Raw genomic sequence first — 6,000 nt, forward strand, 5'->3', positions numbered from 1 at the left:
AGCACTGTGAGATATATCTTAAACTTGAAACTTGAGCTTATGAGTTACACAAACAGGTCCGCTTTATGCGGACTTTGGGACACACTCAGCTGAGCTCAGTCTGTTTGAAACCTCTCTTCCTTACACTTAAAACCTGTGAGTTAAAGATTAAGTGTAACAGATTACTATGCACACATCTCTGCTGTGTCATGGATGACTAAGAAACAAAAAGTGAGCCATTATAGCTTCAAAATCTTGAGTTTCTGTGTACACCTCTGACTGAAAACCTTCTCCTGCCAATTGTAAAGGTCTTTGAAATATTCATGCATTTTTTTCCTGACGTTACTAATATTTTCCGAAACAATATCCTGACAATAAATTAATGAATCTGTTTTTTCAACTGTTTGTCTGAAACATAGGAATGCATCTGACCAATCACAATGCAGTTTACTGGACACTAAAACTTTCAACATGGCAGATGGTGTGATTGCTCTTGTTTGCTACTTTGTTTATTGTCGTAGCGTGTATCAATATCACAACTGTTTTAATCCAGATGGATAGAAGAGTATTGGGCCTGGGTATTTACAACCTGGTCTCTTCGATATGTGTACAAATAACATGACTTTACACAGCCTTATTTACAATTGCATGCAGTGCATATGCCAAAGTCCAATTTTGCATGCGGGTGATACGCCAATCCTTCCCATTAACTTCTTTGGCAACGTTATCTCAAAGGTCATGGTTTGGATTAAAATTAGGTTTAGGCACAAAAAACTCTCCTACGGACTTCCTCAAGTAGGTCAGAAAATGGCCATGGTAGAGCTTTACTCAGACTGTGATGCACAAAAATATATTTTCATTATCATTTTCACTTTCATTTATAAGAATCAGGACCAAGTTATCATCAGTTGATGTTGGCTCCATTTTATTTCGCTGAGTGATTTAATAGAACCTATATGTGCACATATTAGATATGTTAATACATGTGGTGTGTTAAATTTGCGCCTAAAATTCACAATTTCTTGTTTATTTGCATCATTCCTAGTGTATAAAGATTACACATATTTTCTCTTGATATATGACTTTAGGAATTTGGGGGATTTAGGAATTTTGAAATAAGCATGGTAGCCTATATATTTAGCTGTTCTGAAAAACTAATTTTATGGTCAAAAGTTTGATTTGGATTAAAATATTGGTTTGAATAAATCACTCAACAGATTGAAGAAAATAAAACTTGTAACTGTAAGGTCAAAGCCAGAAAAGCACAGGTATAATTAATAATGTAAATTATGGTTCATTAACTGTTTCAGTTCCAGAGTCGGTCCTGGCTTTCTGAGACACTGGGATCATTTATGTTATTAATTACACCTGTGCTTTTTCTGCTATGACAAGTCAAAGGCCTTTTGCTGTGGAGAAGGCATCAAAAATCAGTCAAAACTGATAAAGCATAAAAGCAACATCTTTATCATCTTTCCTGGTATTACATTTCTAATAAACAAAATCTTTTTCCAATAATGACAATCTGCAGCGTAGTGTGCATCCTTGGCATGTAAACAAGCATCAGGCTTGAGATGATGTCACGTCTAGAGCTGTAAGAGTGTGTCATTTTGCCTCCCTACTGTGAACTCAAAGAAAAAGAGAGGTGGAGAGACTCAGCTGAGCAACAGAATGGCTACTCATTCACTCCAATCAGGGCGGAAAATCGAGAGACAAGAGACCCCTTCCCCTGCCCAACACACACACACACACACTCACACTCACACACACACACACACACACACACACACACACTCACTCACACACACACACACTCACACACACACACACACACACTACTCACGCACACACACACACTTGCACACTGATGATGACTGGCTTCCTGTGGCCCAGGCAGCAGTTGAAAGTGGTCGGTGTGATCAGACGAAACGAGTTAGGCCTCTATTGTAACAGATGACTAGAAGAGCCATGTCACCACTCTGAAGCTCCCCGCCACTCCGCTGTACGGTGGGTGGGACTTGTCAAAGATGAGCTCATGTGCGTGGCGGTTGCTCGTGTTGTCATTATTTACTGTTGCTGGTGTTTGGTTGCGCTGACACGCAGCTTCTTTGTGGGCAGGAGCGCAGATGAGAAACCATGAAAAGTCTGTAAAGCCACCAGTGTACCTGTCACAGTCAGAAGCTGTTACTGTCAAGTTCATCTCATCCTTTAGAAGTCAGAGGCTCCTATTGTTCTCAGCTCAGAGAGACATACTGCTGCCTTCACTAACATCATGTTGAGCGCTCTGATCAGCAGCAAGTAAAAGCATTTAGTAAAAGTTAAATTGTGTCTTGTTTGTCAGTCCCAAAAAACGAAACATCTTTGCAGTGTTTGAGAAGGGCATATATACAATCCATCTCATCTTAACTTAATTTATTACTTTTTTTTCAATACAATGCAATGTGATATATAAAGAGTTTGGATGCTGGTTTCTTTTTATTACCCTCAACACAAATAGCAAATAAATTTGGGATGGACTGAACAGTGTTTGTCTGCTCTAACATAAGCTACAAAAGTTAGCATGTCTGACTAACTAGTGTAATAGTAGTAACCCAGAGTTAACGTACAGCCATTAGCATTTACATTAGGCTTATAGGTTATGTGAAAAAATTTAAAACAAAAATTTAAAATTACATGAAAAAATAGCCCCGTTCTCAACTAGCACATTCCCTGTGTAGTATTTCCGCATGATAGTTGGTCCTTAATATGACTAGAGTACATGCTAACGTTAGCAGCTCTGTTCTGCTCTATTTGGGGAAAGTTACAGTCCAGAAACCCCAGCCAGACGATAGCATTACATTCACCAAACACATTAGATCTGAAAAGCTTTTTCTCTTGTAACGTTAAAGTGAAACCGTTTGAAATACAAACAATAAAGCCTAATCCTCTGTCTTGCTTGTCTTCCAGCGTTACCATTGAAAAAGCACCAATAGTGGATCTTTACGAATATTTATTTCATACAAATATTTTAAAAATTATTTGTTTTCGGGAAGAAAAAAAAAACCATGTCAAATTACAGTGTACAGGTTGGGACTTGTAGTGAGGTTACAGGGGAGGTTAGCGAGGTCTGGTGGAGCTGAGCTTTGGCTGAGTGTTCAGCACAGTCATCTGTGGTCTTGGAGACTGGGGTTTGAGACCTGGCGTGGGAACCCCTTATTCATCCTCTACAGTGTGCAAATAATAGCCCATCATCATTTTAGAGCCTAACTAAGAAACCACATCCAAATTTCTCAGTTGAAAGCCAGTATTGCAAATCTTGGTGAAATATGGTCTAAATGTGAACATTTAATCAATGTCTTCAAATAGTTTCTTTCACAAACTTTCACTTTTGAACCTTTTTGGAACATCTTTTCACTGGGAAAATGTTCCCTGGGAGCGGTCAATAGAACATAACTTTTAGTTATGTTCTATTCCCCTCAGTGGGAGGGGATGTCTAACTGGAGAGATAATTATCTCTTCACATTAAATTCAGCAGAAAATAGCTGCTTTTGATATGGTTGCAGCTGTAGCGATTCTGGCATTATTAAGTCATGTTAGGACAAAAAGTAAAACATGCTATATTTAAAAAGATGGATTAATTAATCAAAGCAGCAGATACACTGTAGTCCCTGTCAGCTGATTGTGTACAGCATTTTACAGAACAATGGCTTTTAGGGGGTGAAAGCTTATTCTGGCTACACCGTAGCTTCATATTACTTAAAGGGGATAGAAAAACAAAATTACACCAATGTTCCTTTTTAAACTTGCCCCACCTGCAAGTTAGTTTAGGGCTTGCTTGCTCTTGTAGAAACAGGAATAATGTATCATTATCACATTGATGGTTATATTACCATCATTAGTCTACTCAATGAAAGATTGTGGGATAGATCTCTAGTTAACTTGGCTGTAGTGTGTATGATGAGCCTCAGTTCTCTGTCTCTTTGATACTGATATTAAATCACATTCAGCCCAAACCAGTAGAGAGAGAAAACCTCCCACAATGCAGGAAACTCCTAAATCCTCAAAGTTTCTGTCCAAGAATAACTCACTGAACATCTTCTGAATGCTCCTTAAATCTGAATTAAAACATGTCTGATTTTATGTTCGGGTACTTAACATGAAAAAGGGCGAACGGCAAAGTAATGACTAGATGAAATACGGTCAACATGATGTTTTTCACACAGTATCTTAACGTTCATAGGTCTTTTAGTGTCTCAGTGCTGGTGTTTAACTGGGAGTGAATTGGCTGTGGAATCTTAATTGAGAACTCATCTGTTAAGTGTGCTTTTACAGCTGCCTCGGCTCAGAGTGTTACAGTGATTTACAGATGAGAAAAAAAGACACATTTCTCTTGTTCTAAAACATGACTTTCAGATGTGCCCTCCAGCAGAGACAAACCGCCTAAATCATATGATACAGAATATCTCCCCTGACACAGTAAACATATAACATTTCATATAATGAATACAAAACTGTCACAAAGGTTACATGTTAAAGACATGAATTATACATATGAAAACACTGTTTACATGTCCAGTGGGATTCTGCCCACACTAGCTGTTTCAGATTCTTCTCTAAAAGCTTATCATCTCCACTGAAACATAAAAACAATGGAAAGGAAAATGTAGATACTGTATCTGTTCTTCTTCCTCGTAATTGTGCATTACAACCACCATCCTGTAAGGAGCGGGCCTGAAATGACTCATCTTTTTGACAGACAGTCTGGTTCCCTCACTTGGTCTCAGCAGTTTACGATACTATGAGACAAGATTTTACAACTTGCACGATAAAGTAATCTAATATGAACAGAAGCGCTTTGGTTAAGATTAGACAAAGATGTGGTTTTGGTTAAATGTTAATAAGCGGTGTCTCGTCACTGTTGACTTTTTCCATTGACCGAAATTGATCTTTAGCAAACATAACCATAAAAAACATGAATCATGCTGTACTTTTTATAATCACACATTGCATTGGAAGAACAGATATTGTTGGGGAAAAAAAAGTTTTACAGTGTTTTGGAGATATGTTCAGTATGAACGTTCATTAAAAACTTATTCTAATTAGATGGCAGTATGTTTCTCTAAAAATGTAGTTGCTATTGCAAATTAGTATATAACTGTAATTTCTAGGGGGACAGGATTGAGATGTAAACAGTCACCCCCTTGCACCACACTAGTTTAATTTCAAAGTACTTCCTGCCTCAGGTGTCAATGTCATGTAATTCTCATACCTTTCTTGCACTGCTTGCAATGGAAGACATTCAGTTTATTTTACTTAAGTTGGCAGACAAAAGGAGGTATAAGACATCTATTTCAAGCATTACTTTGATCAAAAATGGTAAAGTTTTCATATTTGTGACCACTGCCACCTTCCATATACAAGAGTGGAGGTCAGGACTCAGGACCCACCCCAAACAACTGCATTCAGACATGCTTGCTGCTCCACTGGCATTCAGTAAGGATTAAAATAAACAGATCCATCTGTGAGGAATCTGATCTCCATGTTTCAGCTTTCTTAAAAAACAAAATACTCACTTGAGAATAAACTGCTTTTATTGTCTCTTGATCCCGTTGTGAATCTTTCCTTTCGATCATCATTCATATCCTCAGGAGAAGCCTTGTCAGAACTCACTAATATCTCAGCATTCTACACAAAGAAATTATCTTTGGTAAATTAAGGCTTGTTCTGACGGTAGTTTATTACTGTGTTTTTGATATTTCCTCTGGCTAGGCTCCATTTGGTCTTGCTGGCATGCTGCACTTTGTGTATCAACAGGCAGAGAAATATGCTAAATGTTGAAACCCTATCAGCTGATTGTCAAACAGTGGCAGGCAATGTGACTGACGGTGTGGGAACACTGAGTTGTATGAAGATGTGCTAGAAACAGCTAAAAACAAATGTAGGTCAGAGATGTTAAGTCACTGCACTACATTATACACAACCAACCCTAAGGCCAAACTTTAAATTCATCTCTTCACAACTTGCTAATTCAATGCCGCAGTCTTT

The sequence above is a fragment of the Thunnus thynnus genome, chromosome 1 (genome assembly GCF_963924715.1).
Source record: "Thunnus thynnus chromosome 1, fThuThy2.1, whole genome shotgun sequence".
NCBI classification, from domain to species: domain Eukaryota; kingdom Metazoa; phylum Chordata; class Actinopteri; order Scombriformes; family Scombridae; genus Thunnus; species Thunnus thynnus.